Source organism: Tamandua tetradactyla, chromosome 8 (genome assembly GCF_023851605.1).
Source record: "Tamandua tetradactyla isolate mTamTet1 chromosome 8, mTamTet1.pri, whole genome shotgun sequence".
Classification (NCBI taxonomy): Eukaryota; Metazoa; Chordata; class Mammalia; order Pilosa; family Myrmecophagidae; genus Tamandua; species Tamandua tetradactyla.
Genome location: NC_135334.1, coordinates 61,077,674 through 61,100,127, shown reverse-complemented (window position 1 = coordinate 61,100,127; position 22,454 = coordinate 61,077,674). Strand labels below are relative to the sequence as shown.

Below are 22,454 nucleotides of genomic sequence, written 5' to 3'. Positions count from 1 at the left end.
CTGTAGAATATAGCAGATCTAGAGGTACACAAAAGCTAGAGATGGAGGAAAGGCTACCAATGAGATTGAACCTAAATGCAAGAGAATGGATAGAAGTGATAACTAATTAGTAGGATTATAGTTAACATTGCCATATTGAAGGTGAATATGATTGAAAGGGGATGAATAGTCTGATGTATCCCACTGATAAAATCTTAAATTATAGATAAATTCTCACATGAACTATTTCATAGGTTAAATACTGGGAAAAGAGTCAATAGTAAAGGATATAGGGGCAAAATGAAAAATACATGCCATGGCGATAGTTAATGGGAAGACATCCAAAGTACTAGAGCCCTACCAGGGCAACTAACTGGGGAGGGGGTGGCAAGGACAAATGATAAAGGGTAGTTTTGATTTGACTCTTTGTGACACTGTGTTTGTTGGTTCTTTGTCACTATAGACCAATGAAAATTGTCTAAGACTGAGAGTGCTGCTGGTTGTACAGCCAAGTGAGAATACTGTAAGACATGGTTAGCTTATCTTGGACATTATCCATGATAGCTAATAGATGGAGGGAGCTGAAGGGTACAACGACTGCGAAGCAGAATGGCAAACTGATACCGTTATATGATAGACTATGGTACGGCTACAAAAAGGAAGCATGTCGAGAGGTATACAATAAGCTGAATAAACCTTGGGGATGATGTGTTGTGCAAAATAAGCCAGAAACAAAAGAACGAATATGCCAAGGTCTCTTTCAGAAAATACTTACAAGAAAATTGGAGCCTAGACTGGAAGCCCTTATAGAAGCCACACTTAGTCTGAAGTTGTAAGTGTATTTCTAGATTCTGAGACACTGAGCTGTACGTGTACCAGCAGGTATTTCCCTGGAACTCTCAGTAACTCTGTGACACCTAAGACCTAGAAATGAAATGCTACAGCCCTGAAAGTTAGCAGTTAAATAACAACCCTGAAACTTAGTTAAGTAACAGTTAGAGTAGTGGAAAGAGACCCAGGCCTCAATTAGAACTAAAAATGAAGCCAGTCTGGCTGGGACTAAGGTAAATCAGAACATATGGTAGAAAATGATAGTGTATGTACTCTAGATGTTCACCTACTGTATGAGACTTAAAGTAGTGTTTTGGTTTGCTGAAGCCGCCAGAATCCAATACACCAGAAATGGAGTGGCTTTTAAAAACTCTGATGATTTTTTCAGCTTTTTTAACAGTTGCTGAATGGGGTACTGCCAACTTTTATAACTCTGAGTCTCTGGTTTCACAAAAACACCCGAAGTTTCACGAATGAACAGGTTATATACAAACAGCTCAGTATCTCAGAATTTAGAAATAACAATTTCAACCCTTGACTATATGTGATTGTTGTAAAAGCTTATGATCTAGGAATCTTTACAATGGATCCCAACCTGATAACCCATGCTCCCAACTTCAATTTCCCAAGTTTGTATATTATAGTTAGTCCATATGAGTGAGGCATGAGGATACTTGTATTTTTGTTTCTCACATTTCATTCAACATGCTGTTTTTAAGGTTCATTCATCTAGTTACATGCCTCACAACTTTGCCCCTTCTTGCAGCCACTTAATAGCCCATTGTATGTAAACACCACAGTTCCCCCTTCTATTCCTCCTTCATACCTACCTTTAGGCCACCTCCATCCATTGCAAATGGCAAATACTGCTCCCAGAAACATCCATGTGGGACTGTCTCTTCACATTTCCACTTTCAGTTTCTCCGAGTATACTTCTAGCAATGGAGATGGCAATCCTACCCCTTGTCTCTTGTGGAACCACCACACTGCCCTCCACAGGAGCTGTATCTCTCAGCATCCCTACTGTGCTGGTTTGAAAGAATAATGTACCCTAGAAAGCCATGTTTTAATCCTTATCCATCTTGTGAAGGCAGCCATTTCTTTTAATCCTTATTGAGCACTGTAGATTAGAAACTTGATTAGATTATCTCCACAGAGATGTGACATACCCAATTGCGGGTATTGACCTTTGATTAGAGGGAGATGTGACTCCACCCATTCCAGGTCAGTCTTGATTAGTTTACTAGAATCACTTAAAAGAGGAAACATTTTTTAGAAAAAGCTCAAGAGCCATGAGAACCACAGAACCCATGTAGCCGGAGACCTTTGGATATGGAGAAGGAAACCCCCTCTGGAGGAGCTTCATGAAACAACCTGGAGAGAAAGTTAGCAGACATTGCTAACTCTGTTTACCTTGTGCCTTTCCATTTGGGAGAGAATGTCTGTAATTCATCAGCCCTTCTTGAGTGAAGGTAACTTCTTGGTGCCTTAATTTGGACATTTTTATAGACTTGCTTTAATTTGGACATTCTCATGGCCTTAAAATTGTAAACGTACAACTTAATAAATTCCCCCTTAAAAGCTGCTCTGTTTCTGGTATGTCGCATTCCAGAAACCAGCAAACTAGAATACCTACCAACAAGGAATAGTTATATAATGTATTAGTTAGGGTTCTCTAGAGAAATAGAATCAACAGGAAACACTCACAAATATAAAAATTATAAAATTGTCTCACATGACCACGGGAACGCAGTGTCCAAAATCCGCAGGGCAGGCTGTGAAGCCAACGATTCCAATGGAGGGTCTGAATGAACTCCACAGGAGAGGTCACCAGCCAAAGCAGGGAGAGTCTGTCTCTTCTGAATCCTCCTTAAAAGGCTTCCAGTGATCAGATTAAGCATTACTCATTGCAGAAGACACGCCCCTTTGGCTGATTGCAAATGGAATCAGCTGTGGATGCAGCTGACATGATCATGATTTAATTCTATGAAATGTCCTCATTGCAACAGACAGGCCAGCACTTGCCCAACCAGACAAACACATACCACCACTTGGCCAAGTTGACACATGAACCTGACCATGACATATAATATCTCTACATTTTCCCTAGCACTTGTTTTTCACTGTTCATTTTTAAACAGTTTTATTCACATATCATACAACCCAACCTAAGTAAATAACCATGTCTTTGCCACCATAACTTATATGAAGATATTTGCTTTTCTTCCACGAAGAATACATACTTCTCCCTCATATCCTCCACTTGTTGACAATTAGTTTTGGTATAATGCCTTTGTTACATTCAGTGAAAGCATATACAATGTTACTGTTGACTGTAGGCCCTAACTTGCATCAATTGTATTTTTTCCCTGTATACCATCTCATTGTCAACACCTAGTACCACTGATATTTATTTGTTCTCTCTCATGCAAATACATTCTTATACTTGTACATTTTATCACACCATCATTGACCAGTGTAATTTTGCAAAGTTATACAGTCCAGCCTTTATCTTCTATCTTTCCTTCTGGTGTCATACAGGCCCCAAACTTTCCTCTTTAAACTATAGTCACACTCATCTTTGTTCAGTGTATTTACAAATTGTGCTGCCATGAAATAGTACTGTGCTATCCATTTCTGGATCTATACAATCAATCCTATTGAGCATTCTGTTCTCTTTTGGCAGCAAATGCCTGATCTCCACCTTCTTTTTATCTCTTCATATCCTGCATTCTCAACTTTAACTCTCAAAGTTCACTCATTAATGTTAGTTCATATTAGTGAAACTAACCAGTATTTGTCCTTTTGTTTCTGGCTAATTTCACTCAGCATGATGTCCTCAAGATTCATCCACTTTGTTACATGCTTCATGTCTTCATTCTTTCTTACAGCTGCATAATATTCCATCATCTATATATACCACAGCTTGCTTAGCCACTGGTCCACTGATGGACATTTGGGCTGTTTTTGTCTCTTGGCAATCTTAAATAAGCCTGCAATAAACACCGGTGTGCAAATATCTATGTCCTTCCCTTCAGTTCCTCTGAATATATACCTAGTGTGGTAGTTAGATTCAGGTGTCAACTTGGCCAGGTGAAATTGCCTGGTTCTATTGCTGTGGACATGAACCAATGGCATGTGAATCTCATCTGTTGCTGATTACATCTGCAGTTGGATAGGAGGCATGCCTGCTGCAATGAAATTTGATTTAATTGGCTGGTGCTTAAATGAGAGCGCTCAACCGTAGCACAGCCAGAGCAGCTCAGCATACCTCATCTTAGCACTTATAGCTCAGCTCAGGCCTTTGGAGATGCAGAAAGGAATCACTGTGGGGAAAGTTGTTGTAACCAGAGGCCTGGAGAGAAGGCCAGAGATCACCCTGTGCCTTCCCACTTAGGAAAAACCTCAGTTGAAAGTTAGCTGCCTTTCCTCTGAAGAACTATATGTTAACTAAATAAATCCCCTTTTATTGAAAGCAAATCCATCTCCGGTGTTTTGCATTCTGGCAGCTAGCAAACTAGAATACTTAGTAATAAGATTCCTGGATCATATGGCAATTCTGTACTTAGCTTTCTGAGTAACAGCCAAACTGCCTTCCAGAGCAGTTAGACCATTTTACATTTACACCAACAGTGGATAAGCATGCCTCTTTCTCTCCAGCACTTGTCATTGTCTATTTTTTTTTTAATATATAATAGCCATTCAGGTGGGTGTGAGGTGATATCTCATTGTAGTTTTGATTTGTATTTCCCTTTTCAAATCTTTTCATGTGCCTTTTAGCCACTTGAATTTCCTCTTCTGAAAAGTGTCTGTTCAAGTCTTTTGCCCATTTTTAAATTGCATTGTCTTTTTGTTGTTTTGTTGTTGTTGTGTTTATATATTTTAGATTTTAAACCCTTATCTGATATATGGTTCCCAAATATTGTCTCATTGATAGGCTGCCTTTTTAGTTTCTTGATGAAGTTCTTTGATATGCAGAAGTATTTAATTTTGAGGAGATCCCATTTATCTGTTTTTTGTTTTTCTAATGCTTGTGCTTTGAGTGCAAGGTCTAGGAAAATACCTATTACAAGATATATATGATATTTCCCTACATTTTCTTCTAACAGTTTTATGGTCTTAACCATAATGTTTAAGTCTTTGATCCATTTTGAATTAATTTTTGTATAAGATGTGAGACACGGATTCTCCTTCATTCTTTTGCATTTGGATATCCAGTGCTTCAAACATCATTTATTGAAGAGACTGCTCTGTTCCAGGTGGGTTGGCTTAACCACTTCATTAAAGATCAATTGTCCATAGATGAGAGGGGCCATTTCTGAACACTCACGTTGATTTCATTTGTCAATATATCTAGCTTTATGCCAGTGCCATGCTGTTTTGACTCCTGTAGCCTCATAATATGCTTTAACATCAGGTAGTGTGAGACCTCCCACTTCATTCTTTTTCAAGATTTTTTTTATTTGGGGCACCCTGCCCTTCCAAATAAAATTGATTATTGGTTTTTCTATTTCTACAAAGTACACTGTTAGGATTTCAATTGGTATTGCATTGAATCTATAAATTAATTGGGTAGAACTGACATCAACTATATTTAGTCTGCCAACTCATGAACATGGTATGCCCTTCCACTTATTTCTTTTAGCAATTTCTTTTCTATTTTGGCGTATAAGTCTTCTGTATCCTTTGTTAAATTTATTCCTAAATATTTTATTCTTTTGGTTGCTTTTGTAGAAAGAATTTTTTCCTTGACTTCTTCCTCAGATTGCACATCACTAGTATATAGAAACACTACTGATTTGGGGTGTTAATCTTGTACCCTGCCACCCTGCTTTTTTCATTTATTAGCTCTAGTAGCTTTGCTGTAGATTTTTTGGAATTTGACATATATCACTTGCAAAAAGTGAGGGTTTTAGTTCTTTTCCAATTTGGATGCCTTTTATTTCTTTTTCTTGTCTACTTGTTCTAGCTAGAACTTGCAGCATAACATTGAATAATAATGGTTAGAGTGGGCATCCTTGTTTGGTTCCTAGAGGGAACCTAGGGTTCTTAGAGGGAAACTTTCAGTTTTTCTCTATTGAGGATGATGTTACCTGTGGGTTTTTCATATATTCCCTTTTTCATGTTGAGGAAGTTCCCTTATGTTCCTATCCTTTGAAGTGTTTTCATCAAGAAAGGATGGTGAGTTTTGTTAAACATCGTTTCTGCATTAAGCAAGAAGATCACATGGTTTTTTCACTTTTACTGATGTGGTGTATTACATTAACTGATTTTTCTTGTGTGGAACCAGGCTTGCATAAATCCCACTTGGTCAGGGTGCACATTTTCTTGTAATGTGTTGCTGGATTCAATTTGCAAGTTTTTTTTTTTTTTTAGGATTTTTGTTGGGGAGACCTGGCTTTGGTATTAGGGTGAAGTTCACTTCATAGAATGAGTTAGTTCACTTTCTGTCTTCAATTTTTTTGATGAGTTTGAACAGGAATGGTACTAATTCTTTCTTGAATGCTTGGTAGAAACCACATGTGAAGCCATCTGGTCCTGGACTTTTCTTTATTGGGAACTTCTTGATGACTGATTCAATCTCTTTACTTTGATTGGTTTACTGAGGTCTTCTATTTCTTCTTGAGTCAGTGTTGTTTGTTCGTGCCTTCCTAGGAAGTTGTCCATTTCACCCACATTGTTTAGCTTATTAGCATATAGTTGATCATAGCATCCTCTTATCACATCCTTTATTTCTGAGGTCAGTGGTTATGTCCCTTCTTCCATTTCTGATCTTGCTGATTTCCCCTCTCCCCCTCTCTCTCCCTAGTTAAGGGTCCATCAATTCTATTGATTTTCTCAAAGAACCAGCTTCTGGTTTCGTTGATTCTATTATTTCCATACTCTAAATTTCATTTATTTCTGTTCTAATCTTCATTATTTCTTTCATTTTGTTTGCTTTGGGGTTAGTTTGCTGCTCTTTCTCTAGCTCTTCCTAGTATCAAGTTAATTCCTTGATTCTTGCTCTTTCTTCTTTTTTAATATAGGCATTTGATACAATAAATTTCCCTCTCAGCACTGTCTTTGCTGCACCCCATAAATTTTGATATGTCGTGCTTTCATTTTCATTTACCTTAAGATATTTACTGATTTCTCTTGTAATTTATTCCTTGACCTACTGGTTGTTTAAGAGTGTTTTGTTTAGCCTCTGTATATTTGTGAAATTTTTTGCCCTCTGCCTGTTATTGATTCCTAACTTCATTCCATTATGATCCATGGAAGTGTTTTGTATAATTTCAATCTTTTCAAATTTTTTGAGACCTGCTTTGTGACCTAGCATATGGTTTATCATTGAGAATGATCAAAAAGCACATGAGAAAAATGTGTATCCTGTTGTAGGACGTAATGTTCCGTAAATGTTAAGTCTAGTTCATTTATCACATTATTCAAGATCTGTTTCCTTATTGATCCTCTGTCTAGAAGTTCTATCCATAGATGACAGCAGAATTGAAGTCTCTATTATTGTACCGGTAACTACTTCTCCCTTTAGAGTTGTGTTTGCCTCATGTATTTTGGAGCACTCTGGCTCAGTACATAAATATGATTGTTTTGTCATCCTGTTGGATGGTTCCTTTTATTAGTACATACTATCTGTCTTTGTCTCTTTTGATTGTCTTAAAACATTTGAAGTCTAATTGGTCAGATATTAGTATAGTTACCCCTACTCTTTTCTGGTTGTTGTATGTGTGAGGTATCTTTTTCCAACTTTTCACTTGCAACTTATTTTTCACCTTGGGTTTCAAGTAAGTCTCTTTCAGATAGCATATAGATGAGCCCTATTTTTAATCCATTCTTCCAGTCTATGTCTTTTGATTGGGGATTTCAATCCATTAATGTTTAATGTTATGACCATAAAGGCAGTTCTTTCTTCCACCATTTTGTCTTTCAGATTTTTTATGTCATACCTAAGTTTTTCTCTTTTTACCTTTACTGATAGTCTTCATTTCTATACTGTTCACCAGACCTCTCTCTCATGTCTTTTCCTATCTTCCTGTAGTGCACCCTTTAGTATTTCTTTTAGAGCTAGTCTTTTATTCACAAATTCTCTCAGTACCTCTTTGAAAATATTTTTATCACCCTCTCATTTTTGAAGGACAGTTCTCCTGGGTATAGAATTCTTGGTTGGCAGCTTTTGTCTTTTAGAATCTTAAATATATCATATGACTGCTTTCTTGCCTCCATAGTCTCTGCTGAGAGGTCCACACAGTCTTATCAAACATCCCTTGTATGTGATGGATTGCTTTTCTCTTGCTGCTTTCCAAATTCTGTCTTTGACATTTGAGAATCTGATTTTTTTTTTTTTTTTTTGGCATGGGCAGGCATGGGAATCAAACCCGGGTCCCCAGCATGGCAGGCAAGATCTCTGCCTGTTGAGCTACTGTGGCCCACCTGAGAATCTGATTTTTAAGTTTCTTGGAGTATGCCTATTTAGATCTATTCTGTTGGAGATATGATGTGCTTTTTGGATCTGTAATTTTATGTCTTTCATAAGATGATAAATTTTCAGTGATTATATCCTACATTAGTCTTTCTGTTCCTTTTCCCTTCTCTTCTCTTTCTGGGACATCCATACACATATATTCATGTGCTTCATGTTATCATTCAATTCCCTGTGGCTCTGATCATATTTTTTCATTCTTTTCCCGATATTTTATTTTTTGTGTCAGATTTCAGAGGCCCAGTCCTCTAGTTCACTAATCCTTTCTTCTGCCTCTTCAAATGTATTGTTATAGGTCTCCACTGTTTTCTCTATCTCTTCTATTGTGCCTTTCATTCCCTTAGGTTCTGCTATTTGTTTTTTCAAACTTTCAAGTTCTTTATGTTCACCCAATGTCTTCTTTATATCCTTCCTCAACTCATTGATTTGTTTTTTGTTTTTTTTTGTTTTGGTATGCTGTATGGCAGGGGTCACATTTCATTCTTTTTCCATAGCAACACCATTTGTTCAATTTTTGTTTGTTTGCTTGTTTGTTTGGGAAGTACATGGGCCAGGACTCGAACCCAGGTCTCCCACATGACAGATGAGAATTCTACCAATGTACTACATTTGCACCCCAGATTTGATTTTTAATGACATTTTGCATGTCTGTTTGAACATCCTAAATTAGTTGTTCCAATTCCTGTATCTCATTAGAAATACTGGTTTGTTCATCTGTGCCATAATTTTCAATTTTCCTACTATAACTTATTTTTTTCTGGCATCTAGGCATTTGATTTCCTTAATTACTATATTCTGGAGATTCTTTTCTCTCTTTTACTTAGGGTTTTCTTGTTGGTTGGGTTTGTTCTCTGTTCTTTGGCTTTCAATTCAATTTATTCTAGACCTCTAGTTAGGTTCTGTTTAACTGATCAGAATTTTTCAGATCTTGTTTTCCTGTTTCTTTCCCTGCCTATATAGATTTTTTTTTTTTTTGGAGGAACATCTCCTCAGATATTATCGACTACAGTCAGATTTTCCCGAACCAGACAGGTCCACATCTCAAGAGGAATGAGTTACCAGTATCAAGTTTCCTTGAGGGTGAGATCCAAAAGTTGTCAGAGTTTCCTATTAAACCTCTAGTCTTTGGGCTTTTCTTATCCTGCCCAGCATGGGGCACTTGCCAGCCTGAAGCTCCTCACTGGCCATGACACAGTGCATTTTATTTCAGCAGCCTTTCCCTGCCAGGGAAATTGTTGAGACCCAGGCTGAATTAGTAGGTGGGCTTTGATTGCTTCTGCTTTCCAGACCCTGGGGCCTGAATATCCAGGAAGAGTGCTCCCACCTGAGCTGGGTCCTAACTCCCCTTTTCTCAGGGGAAGATATACCCTTTAGGGAATTGCCCCTTTCACCTATTTACTTGTCTCTCAGATATGTATTAATTCCCTTTTTGCCTGGGGCAGTGCTGGAGCCTGATAGTGCTTACAGTTCTATCTAATCATCTAAGGAGTTAGAAGGAAAAAAAAAAAGAAAGCCTTTTCAGAGCAGGGGCCCCTGCACCCTGGGTTTGCCAATCAAGAGCTGGTGTGGGTGAGTCTGTGTGGCCATAGGCTTCATGTGCCCCCTCTTTCTAGTATTTTGTGCTGTCCAACTCAAAAAGCCTCTGTTTATTTATTTTCCCCTAACATCCCTGCTTCTCTCTGCCTGAGAAAAATCTCCTGGTTCCTTTAGTTCTTACTCCAGGTTTATCTGAGCTCAGGGCCTGTTTTCAATAGTCAGAATTTGTTAAGCTAACTTCTTTACTACTAGTAAAGTCTGTTTCCTTTCTCCTCAGGGAACCAGCCTGCTGTACCCCTGGGGAAAGGGCACCAGCCTCATTGGCTTGGGGGACTTACAGTTCTGCATGGGATCTCAGACCTTCCATCCATTCCAGACTGGTATACACTGTGTCTGGTCAATGAAGGCCTCCTGGCCATTGTTCCATACAGTCCCGAGCTATTTACTAGTTGCTCTGGAGGCCTAGCTAAATTCCATACCTGATTATGTTGCCACCTGCCCCACCCTCACTCCTACTGACTCTTAACAACACCCAGGGCTTGAACTGAGACTCTATAAAAGTTACATGCACTTAGTTTGCTTTTATGGAATCTGCAATTCCCAGAGGGCTCCTAGGTCACATAAATCCTGTAACCCAGAGGGACGAGCATCTCCACGATTATCAACTAATTACATCCCCCTATCCTTTAGGGCCAATAGCCCTTTTCAACATGAGAAAGAACAAGCATTGCCTAAAAATTCTTATTGTTTTGGAGAAGGACCAAAGGAGGAAGACAGGACAGATTTATAACAGACAGGACAGGATTTAATAAATGAGTATGACTGCTAAATCACTATATTAAGATTCTTTCTAGCCTCCAATATTTTAGAGCAGCTAGAAGGAAAAACCTGAAATAGTGGAAAGGTAACACATAACAAACTCTGAAATCTGTTCTGTAACTACTTGTTGAAGTGTACCTTGAAAATTATTGCTTTTTATATATATTTCACAATAAATAATGCTTAAAAAAATGAGGGAAATGGTGCATGGGTAGTTTAGTGGTCAAATGCTCACCTGCCATGTGGGAGATCCAGGCTCAATTCCCAACCCATGCAGCCACCCCTCCCCACCAAAAAAAATGATGGAAAGATTAAGACATCCTTGGAGAAACAAAACCTGAGGAAATTCATTACTATTTGAGCTGCCTTACAAGCAATGCTACAGGGAGCTCCTCAGACTGAAAAGGGAAGGACACTAGGCAGTGGATCAAAGCAATAGAAAGAAATAAAGACCTCCAATAAAGGTAATTCCATTTGAGTAATAGTAACTACCAGTACTGTTGTGTTGTATTTTTAAGTATTAACTCTCCTTTTTACTTCTTAAATGTCATAAAATGCCATTGTATAAAAAGTAATGACAAATCTAAGATTTTGGACAAATATGAAGATATGATTTGTAACAAGCACAGCAAAAAGGTGGGGGGGATGGAGGAGTGTAGGAAAAGTATGTGTGTATACTATGAACTTCATTTGGTATCAAATTAAATGTGATTGTTATTGATTTAAGGATGCTACAATTCAGCCCCATGGTAACTACATAGAAAATGTATGACAAATATATAGAGAAGGAAATCAATGGGGACTCAAAATGAAAGTAATCAAATAAAAACGAATGCAGGCATTAATGGAAAAAAGTTAAGATTTATAAAGACAAAATAGCAAAGTATCAGAAGAAAGTCCTGCATTATCAATAGTTATTTTAATGTAAATGGACTTAACTCTCCAGTCAAAAGGCAGAAACTGGAGAAAGGATGTTATAGTATGACCCAACTGTATGCTGTTTACAGGAGACCCCTTAGACTCAAAGACATAACTAGTTTGAAAGTGAAAGGATGAGGAAAAAATTCCATAAAAATAGTAACCAAAAGAGAGCTAGGATAGCTACACTAAAATGGATAAAATAGACTAAGTCAAACACTGTAACAACGGACAACATAGGACACTAGCTATTGATAAATGGGTCAATTTATCAAGAAGATATAACAGATATAAATATATATATCCCTAATAGCAGAACCTCAAATTATATGAAACAAATATTGATGGATTTGAAGGGGAAAATAGACTCTTCTATATTGATAGCAGGAGACTTCATTATACCACTTTCAATGATGGACAGAACATTACAGAGACTATCAGTAAAGAAATAGAAGACTGAAGGATACTATCAATTAACTAGACTATATAGACATACATAGAACACTTCACCCAACAGCAGGAGAATAAACATTCTTCATTAGATCATATGGATAATTCTCCAGGGATAGACTGTATGTTAGGTCACAAAGAAGTCTTAGTAAATTTAAAACTATTGAAATCATACAATGTATCTTCTCTGACAACAATGGGATGAAGTTAGAAATCAAAACAATGGAGAACTGGAAAATTCACAAATATGTGGAAATTAAACAACACATTCAATCAACCAATAGGCCAGGGAAGAAATCACAAGGGATATCAGGACATATCTTGAGGCAACTGAAAATGAAAACAATATACCAAAACTTATGGATTTGCAAAGACAGTGCTGGGAGGAAAATGCACAGCTTGAAATGTATAGCTTGAAATGTTTGCATTAAAAAAGAATGATTTCAAATCAGATACTTCTTCTCACACTTGGAAGAACCAGAATAAAGAAAAGCAAACTAAAACCAAAGCAAGTAGAAGGAAAGACATGACAAAATGTTAGATGAAAATAAATGAAATCAAGAGTTAAAAAAAATGAAACCAAAAGTGGGTTCTCTGAAAAGATCAATAAAATCAACAATTATTTAGCTAGCCTGTCAAAGAAAAAAGGGAGAGATCTAGAATCGGGAAGGGAGGACTATACTACTGACACCAAAGAAATAAATAGGATTATAAGAAGATAATATGAACAATTGTATGCCAGCAAATTAAATAACTGAGATGAAAAAGACAAATTCTCAGAAACACACAAACTACCTATACTGATTAAAGAATAAATCAGACTCAACAGACAAATAACAAGTAAGGAGATTGCATTAGTATTAAAAGATCCCCAACAAAGAAACTCTCAAAACCTGATGGCTTCACTGGTGAATTTCTGCAAACATTCAAGAAGAATTACACCACTGTTTCAGTTTACTAATGCTGCCAGAATGCAATATACCAGAAATGGATTCGCTTTTACAAAGGGGAGGTATAAGGTTATAAATTCACAGTCCTAAGGTCATGAAAATGTCTGAACTAAGGCATCAACAAACTGACATCTGGATTCTGAAGAAAGGCTGCTGGTTTGTGTAACACCTCTGTCAGCTGGCAAAGCATATGGCTGACATCTGCTGGTCCTTGCTCATGGGTCATGGATCTCGGCTTCTGATTCCAGTGGCTTTCTCTGTGTGTCCTGTAGGTCTTCTCTTAGCACCTCTGGGGCATTACTCTCTTCAGCGTCTGTGAATCCTCTTTCAGCTTCTCTGGTACAAAGTCTAGATTTCATCTCATAGCTTAGCCTCTCTTATGGCATTTTCTCTAAGCATCTACAGATCCTCTCTTAAAGGATGCCAGGAAACTGATTAAGACCAGCCCCAAAGGGCAGAGTCAGATCTCCATGGAAACAACCTAATCGAAGAGTTCCACCCAACAATAGGCCTGCCCCCAGCAAGATTGGATTGAAAAAACATGGCTTTTCTGGGGTATACAACAGTTTCAAACCAACACAACCAATTCTTTCCAAACTCTTCCAAAAAACTGAAAAAGGAGGGAATACTTTCCAACTCATTCTATGAAGCCAGCATAACCCTAACACCTAAACAAAGTAATGATATCGCAAGAAAAGAAAATTATAGACCTATATCCCTAATGAATATAGATGCAAAAGTACTCAACAAAATACTAGGAAAGTGAATCCAATAGCACATTAAAAGAATTACACGCTATGAACAAGTGGGATATATCTCAAGTATGCAAGGGTGGTTCAACACAAAATGGTGTAATAAATGTTATTATACCACTTTAACACAGTGAAGGAGAAAAACATATGATCATCTCTGTTGACACAAAAGGCATTTGGTAAAATGCACCATTTCTTGATAAAAACACTTAGGAAACTAGGAATAGAAGGAAACTTCCTCAATACCATAAATTGCATATACAAAAACCTCACAGTTAACATCATATACTTAACAGTGAAAGACTGAAAGCTCTTTCCTTGAGATCAGGAACAAGACCCATGTCACCACTGTTATTCAACATTTTACTGGCAATTAGGCAAGAAAAAGAGATAAAAGATATCCAAATTGGAAAGCAAGAAGTAAAACTTCTCCTATTTGCAGATGACATTACCCTACATATAGAAAATACTGAAAAAGCCCACAAAAAGCTATTAGATCCATTAGACAAATTTGGCAATGTGGAAGGGTACAACATCAACATACAAAAGTCAGTAGGTTTCTATACACTAGTAACAAACAATTTGAAGAGAAAAGAAATCAAGAAAAAAAATTAAGAAAAAATTCCCTTTTCAATAGCAACTAAAATAATCAAATATCTAGGAATAAGTTTACTTGTGGATATAAGACTTGTATAGAAAATTGTATAATATTGCTGAAAGAAATCAAAGAAGGCCTAAATAAATGTAAGGACATTCTGTGTTCATAGATTGAGAGACTAAATATTAAGACGTCTCTTCTTCCCAAGGCAATATCCAGGTACAATACAATCCCAGTCAAAACTCCAATAGCCTTCTTTGCAAAAAGGGAAAAAAAGATATATTGACTTCCATGGAAAAGTAAGGAGCCCCAAAAAGCCAAAATACCTTTATAAAAGAAAAACATAGTTAGAAGATTTTAACTTTCCAATTTTAAAACTTATTACAATGCTACAGTAATCAAAGCAGCACAGTACTGATGCAAGGACAGACATATTGACCAATGGAGTCAAATGGAGAGTTCAGAATAAGCCCTCACATCTGTGGCCAATTGTTTTTTTTTTTTATTGTGGAAAAATAACATATATACAAAAGAAGCAATAAATTTCAAAGCACACCACAACAATTAGCTATAGAATAGATTTCAGTGTTGGTATGGTTATAGTGCCACGATTTTAGGCTTTTCCTTCTGATGGCCAATTGATTTTTGACAAAGGTTTCAAGTCCACTCAATAGGGAAAGAATAGTGTCTTCAACCAATGGTACTGAAAGAACTGGATATCCATAGGCAAAATAATGAGGATGGGCCTCTACCTCACACCATATACAAAAAATCTACTCAAAATGGATCAAAGGCCAAAATGTAAGAAGCAAAATTATACAAGCGCTAAAAGAAAACAAAATTAGCATCTTTAGGACCTTGTGTTAGACAATGGTTTCTTGGTCTTTACAACAGAAGCATGAACAACAAAGGGGGAAAAATAGATGAATTCAACATAAAAATTAAAAACCTTTGTGCTATCATGGACTTCATGAAATATAAAGACAACATACACAATGGGAGAAAATATTAAGAAACCATATATCTGATAAGGGTTTAATAGCCAGAATATATAAAGAAAAGCTACAACTCAATAACAAAAATACAAACAAACCAATTAAAAATGGACAAAAGACTTGAATAGACATTTCTTCAAAGAAGATACACAAATGGCCAATAAATACATGAAAAGATGTTCAATATCATTAGCCATTAGGGAAATGCAAATCAAAAACCAGAATGAGATACCATTTCACACTTACTAGAATGGATCCTTAAAAAAAAAAAAACAAACACAAAATAACTGGTGTTGAAGAGGATGTAGAGAAATAGGAAGACTTTCATTGTTGGTGGAACTGTAAAATGGCACAGCCACTATGAAGGACAACTTGGCAGTCCTCAGAAAGTTACATGAAGAATTACCATATGACCAGGCTACCCCATTTCTAAGAATATACCCCAAAATTGAAAGCCATAATTCAAACAGATATTTATACATTGATACTCATAGCAGCTTTATTCACAATTACTAAAAGATGGAACCAACCCATATGTACATCAACCAATGAATACATGGCCTAAACACAGATAGAATATTATTCAAGCTATAAAAGCAAATGAAGTTCTGAAACATGCAATGACATTGATGAAACTTAAAAGTATCATGTTGAGTGAAATAAACCAAATATACAAATAAAGTATTTGATATGAAATAATTAGAATAAGCAAATTCATAGACTCAGAAACCAGTGGCTGGAGTGGGTGTAAGGAATGAGCAGTTAATGTTTAATTGGCAGTTTCTGTTTGGATTAATTAGAGTTTCTGCTTGGAGTGATGAAAAGTTGTGGTAATGGTAGCACAAGAGTGCAAATGTAATTAACACCACTGAAACGTTTGGATGTGGTTAAAAGGGGAAATTTTAGGATGTATATGTTATCAAAATAATTTTTAAAAATAAAAAATAACAAATCCTGTTAAAATAAAAGTTTCAAATAAAAATATTTTTAAAAATTTATTCAGTAGAGGTTCTTAGCTTGCCCTTGGATGAAATGGTTGTCAAATTTCATAAATCCTATGCTTACTCTTAGGTAATAGAAAGTCATAAAGTCGCTTTAAATCATAGAACACAGTTGCTACTTGGTAATCACTATGTCTAGTCTTAGACAATAATCTATTCTATGAACCTCAAGTCAAGTCTTATTCCCTATTTGCATCTCAGTCTTGGATGAGGAAGCTGCTCGACTTTTTAAAAATTTTTCTGTTTACCATTTCCCTTTTCTTTCAGCAGCTCTGTCTCCTCCAGGGTCAGGTATAGGGGAAGAAGGGATAAGAAGAAAGGGCAGAGTTTTATATTGTAGGTAAGGTGTAGCTGTTATTTTGCATTTCTGAGTTGCAGAGGTATAATTACCGATTTTTTTTCATTTATGAGTCACTTGTGTGGGTATCTTTGGAAGCTGTTCTGCTAGCTTCTTTCATTGGCAGCTGTATTTGCAACTCTCCCCTCTCCCCACCCCCATCTCCATCTCTAGTCAGCGTTTGGTGTGGTTATAGTGCCACGATTTTAGGTTCTCCAGTTGACATCCCATGGAGACTCACTAATGGATCCTGTTTTACCCAGTAGGCGATTTTTTTTGGACCGGATTTTAAATGCTTTCAGAATGGCTCTTTCTTCTGTTTAATATGCAAGAAATCCTCACTTATCAAAAGTCTCAAGAATTCAACCTGATCTCAGGAACTGCTGCTTACCAGCTCTCCAACCCAAAGGGTTTACCAGCTCATTTCTCTTGGCTGTACAATCCCCTGGTGGGACTCGAATGTCAAGTCCCTGTGCTCCTCAACTCCAAGGGACATATCCCAGGATCTGTGAGTAATCACATTTAAGCATTCTTTAAATAGGCTTAAGGTGAGGGAGCCTCCACCTTAAGCCTATTTTTCTTTGCCTCCAATAATACAAAAATTCTCTTTACAAAATCAACTCTTCAAACCCTGTCTCTTCCCAACAATCTGACCTTTGATCAACAATCTGGCCTTTGATCAGTACTAGTTTTCTAGTTAGTTCTTGCCAACACTTTGAAATTTCCTTCCACTGGTGGGTTTAGAACTTACTAGCATCTGATCTTGGCTCCTCAGTCAAAACATTAATTTTAACATACTTTTCTGTGTTCTTTTATTTTGGAAAGAGAATGACATAATATATAAAGTACCTGGCACATAGAGGCACTCTGAACTTAATAGTTCCCTTCTCCATACCTCCCTTTAAGACACTATAATAAACTGTAATGGACACTGAGGGGAATAAAAGCATACCCACTGTGCCAATTTGAAAGGATTATGTACACTAGAAAAGCCATGTTTTAATCTTGATCCATCTTGTGAAGGCAATCATTTCTTTTAATCCCTATTCAGTATGGTAGCTTAGAAACCTGATTAGATTATCTTCATTGATATGTGACATGCCCAATTGTGGTTAACCTTTGATTATAGGGAGATGTGACTCTACCCATTACAGGTGGGTCTTGATTAGTTTACTTGAATCCTTTAAAAGAGGAAACATTTTGGAAAAAGCAAGAGAGCCACCAGAGGCACAGAGTCCATGCAGCCAGAGACCTTAGAAGACAAAGAAGGAATACAACCCGGTGGTGGGGGTGGGGGGGTGGAGTGTCATGAAACTGGAAGCCTAGAGAGAAAGTCATCATGTTCACCATGTGACTTTCCAGTTGAGAGAAAAACCCTGAACTTCATCAGTCTTTCCTGAGTGAAGGTAATCTCTTGTTGGTGCCTTAATTTGAACATTTGTATAGACTTGCTTTAATTGGGACATTTTCACAGTCTTAGAACTATAAACTTGCAACTTAATAAATTCCCCCTCTTAAAAGCTGTTCTGTTTCTGGTATATTGCATTCTGGCAGCTTGCAAACTAGAACACCCAATCAACAGATATTAATAATTTTTTATAGATTCCATTTCCTGGGGATCATTATCTAACGGGAGAGAGACATATCTTCCTTCATCATGCCTCCTCATTAGACTATGAACTCCTTGAAGGAAGGGTCTATTATTTAGTATAATGTTCAGCAAAGTTTTATTGAACTAATCATAACAGAAACTATTAATTGAGCTCCTGTTATGTGTCACATATTGTACTGACTCTTTTACCAGTCTAGATATCTTTCATTTGCCCTTCTAGACCTGCTGTCTATACTTCTCTATCCTATTCTCTATACCTTCAGACTGACCTGTATCGACATCCTTGCCTGCTGACATCTTGTTGGTTTTGAATGGGAAGGAGAGGGGAGAGATATGCACTAGAAGAAGAGAGGAAAGGGCGCTGAGGGATTTATTAATCTGGCCCTCTTCTTTGCCAAGTCAGTCCTCGCTGGTGGTATTCCTTTATCAAAGAAGCATTTTTCTTGTCCAAGTTACCCTTTTTTCATACCTTTCTTTTTCCAGAATCTGGTAGCTATTCCCTCTCATTATCCCTTTGGATCTAGAGGTGATAAAAGCCATAGGGTACTGCAGGATCCCTACACCATGCCTGCTTGTAAATGTTATAACAATGAGGTCTCTGTAAAAAAAAAAAATAGCCCTATTTGTAGCGTTTGCCAATTTTTGTGGTATAAATACTCCCACCATGGGTGATCTCAAAGTACCAATGCTGTCATTCAAGTTGGTGTTAGAAAAAGATGCACAATTGCACAGCTTTATATAATACGTGTACTGTACAGATTCATAGATGTAAGTAACCTCAAGAACATGATAAAATGTAATAAAACAATTAGGAAGTGATAATTTGAGTATTTATTACCTGTAAGTTTTCAATAAACAATTATAAGATTATAATTAAATCTCAGTGATGGTTGTTTTAACAATTGGCTTGCAAATATTTCTGAAAGTTTATGAGATTGTTGCTGGCTCCAACACAGCATTTACTGCTCCAGCCCTGGGAAAACCCTCTCAGAATTATAATATGAATGTGTGGTTTGGTTCAAGCTGGGGCCCTACAATCATTTTCTAATTTAATCAACACAACAGCCTTTATGAGTTAGGTGCTATTATTGTCTGTATTTTATAGGTGAAGAAACTGAAGTTGGAAAGATTAAATAATTTGCCTTTGGTCACATGTAATAAATTCTGGAGTTGAAATACAAACCCAGGATAATTCCAAAGTCCATAGTCTTTACCATTACACTGATACAAGACAGAATGTTTACATTTGGTAGGAATAGTACAAATGGAGATTGGGGAAGGGTGCTAGAGGATGCAGCATGGACATGGCAAGGAGGTGGGAGTTTTCAAAGTGATCTAGGCACTGTGGATTGAGCCTATTTATGGAGTTTAAGATAACAATAATGGAAAATTTAGAACTGAGGCTACAAAGGTTATTAACTTTTTTGTTCAATTTAAAAGTGCAGGAAAAAAAGATACTTATCAAGCATAGTCAGAAAACAAGTCTTAAACAGGAAATGTAAAGACCCTGAAAACAAGCACCAAACCACAAATGTCAGAGTATTTCATTCTGGCATTTGAGTCCCAAAGGAAGGAAAAAATCTTATTACTTCCCCAAGAAATAAAAGCATTTAAATGTTGATGGGTGAACTTTCATTTTAAAAGGTTATTCTCAGAGGCTGTAGTTCTTAACAGAATTTTCAAACCTGTTCTCAAATTAGAAGCTTAGCTACCAGGATCTTCGCTTACCCCATGCCCATGAGATACTGTCTTCCAGACCCCTTGTACTTGGATGATTCTTACCTATCCTTCAAAGATCAACTCTAGTGGAAAAAGCAATGAAAAGGTCAGAATGGCAGATGGATCACATGTGCTTATAACTGGGAACTGAACATACTTGCAGGGTACTCTTTCAACATCAATATATATTGGGCTCATCTCATTGGAGAGAGTACTATGTAGCCCAAGGAGTAAATCGGAACCCAGTAGAATCCCTTAAAAGCTCAGTATCTAGAATTTCAGAACATCAAAGCTGGGAGATGTGTCCTCTGGGCCAGTGTCTTCCTACAGGTCACTGGGAATGGTAACAGTGGCGCTCATGCAGTTTCCAGTACCTCCAAAAGTCAACCAGAATTGACCATTTACCTATGTAAGTTCACTCAGATGAGTCAGTACATCAATCTTTTTGGCTTTTGGCAAGAATCATTTTAGCTCACAGTGGTAAAACTGGTTATCTTGTGATGGTCACAAGTTCTGAATGGCAGGAGGTTGGTTAGCAAAGATTTTAAAAATCCATTAAGTAATGATAGCATAACAAAATAAAATTTACTAATAGCTATGTAATAGGTAGACACTGTTATGTCTTCATTTAATTAATGAAGCTGAGCCCCTGAGAGGTAAATGAATTTGCCTAAGCCCTTAAATTGCAGAGCTGGGAATATAACTCCAAGCAGTTGATGCCAGAACTTGAGTTGTTATTTAGTTGTTCTAGTAGGGAGCAGGGGGGCTATTGCATAAACCATAAGGATATGACGGAAAATCCTCAATGGGTAAAATGAGAAAAGTTAACAAAACTGTGATTATGTACATAGATTAAACAAAGTAGTTTCAAGGTTCCAACAGTTTCCAAAAACTTAAAATCCCAATATGTTAAATTAAACCAATCATTAGATTGGGAACAGTCATTATGGGCAACTACTGACTGACAGATACGTGGCAGCATATGTCGTGGAATGAGCTCTAGACAAGGAGTCAGGAGAGCTGGGATCTGCCCCAATTAGCTGGATGGTGAAAAATTATCATCCCAGATCATTTTTCCTATTTGTAAAAGAAAGCAATTTTTCAAAATAATTATTTGGTAGAACATGAGATCTGTGGTATGTTGTCATAGTTATCTATTGCTGTGTAACAACCCACCCCTTCAAGATTTAGTGGCTTAAAATAGCAACTATTTATTATTGCTCAGGATTCTGTGCGTTGCTTAGGCTCAGCTGGATGGTTTTATGCCTTATGTGGTGTTGGCTGGGTCCACTCATAAGGCTGCATGTAGTTGGGAAATTGACAGAGGTTGGAACATGCAAGAAGGCTTCTCTCACATGTCTGACTACCACAGCTGGCATGGCTGGAATGGCTGGGGAGTAGCTGGACCTCTATTTCTAGTAGGCTAGAGACGATCTGTTAGGCCTCTTAAAGGCAGACCCAGAACTGGCATGACATCATTCTTGCACATTTTCTTGGATAAAGCAAGTCACAAGGCCAGCTTAGATTCAAGAAAGGAGGGTAAGACTCTAGGTTTTGATGGAAGGAGCAGGATGGACATAGAGGGATGGGGGCAATCTTCTACATATATTGTGAGCAAAGAGTTCCATAGTCAAAAAAATTGGGGAAATTTGGGTTAAACACAATTATCAGCACTATTTTCTCTGAGTTGTTAAAATGCTTATTGAGGTTCTGAGAATGATATAAAGTAGGTAGCAAGTGTAAAAGAAACCAAAGGGAGGACTGTAACCACCGATTCATGGCCTAACTTGTCTCCTACTGTTCTTTCTATTCAGATCAGTACAAGAGAAGAGGATAACAATGTACCCAGTCTAAAAGGAAAAATTTATGTTAAAACTGACTACCACAACGACTGCCGTCTTTGAGAGATGCAGAATGTCCACAGGGAGTTGCAAAGACAACTTCCCTTTATGAAAGCAGTCACTTTTCATGTTAATGATAGCCTTTTCTGCCATAAATTGAGATTCTGGGCCTGTTGCTGCTGAGGAAAAGTCTATTTCATTGCTAATTAAAATGATTTCTTCTTGCCTTCAGAATCAGGTTTTTAATGAGCTGCAATTAGTTGTGGGGAAGATAATGAAATCTGGGATGGCTTTTCAATTCTTTGTCTCTGTTAAGCAATTGGTGCTATTTTTTAGTTTTGTTTTATACTTTCTGGTGATCTCAAAGCACAAAAATTACTCATGGGGTGATGGATGCCCCGTAGAAACTGTGTGTGTGTGTGTGTGTGTGTGTGTGTGTGTGTGCACGTGCACACACGCAGTCTGGTGTGGAAGAAAAACTCAGGCTCTACCTGACCTGCCTTTGAATTCCTGCTTTTCTCCTTACTCTTACAGAAGTTCCATAAATTCTCTGATCCTCACCTTAATCATCTATACATCTTATCTATAGATAGAAATATCTCATAAGGTTTTCTTTTTTTTTTTTTTTTTTTTTTTTTT

At 37.2% G+C, this 22,454-nt stretch overlaps 1 long non-coding RNA gene across 3 annotated transcripts in view; it reads left to right on the top strand.

Annotated features, from left to right (window-relative positions):
* Positions 1 to 22,036, top strand: part of LOC143643430 (uncharacterized) — a 34,159-nt gene extending 12,123 nt beyond the window's left edge. For 2 of the 3 annotated variants that reach the window (XR_013156278.1, XR_013156277.1), the window contains exon 3: positions 21,789 to 22,036. This is a non-coding gene — a long non-coding RNA (uncharacterized LOC143643430). Of the gene's footprint in view, positions 1 to 16,906; positions 16,952 to 21,788 lie in introns of those variants that run through there. The other variant, XR_013156279.1, reaches the window with a different exon arrangement.
* Positions 22,037 to 22,454: the final 418 nt, after the last annotated feature.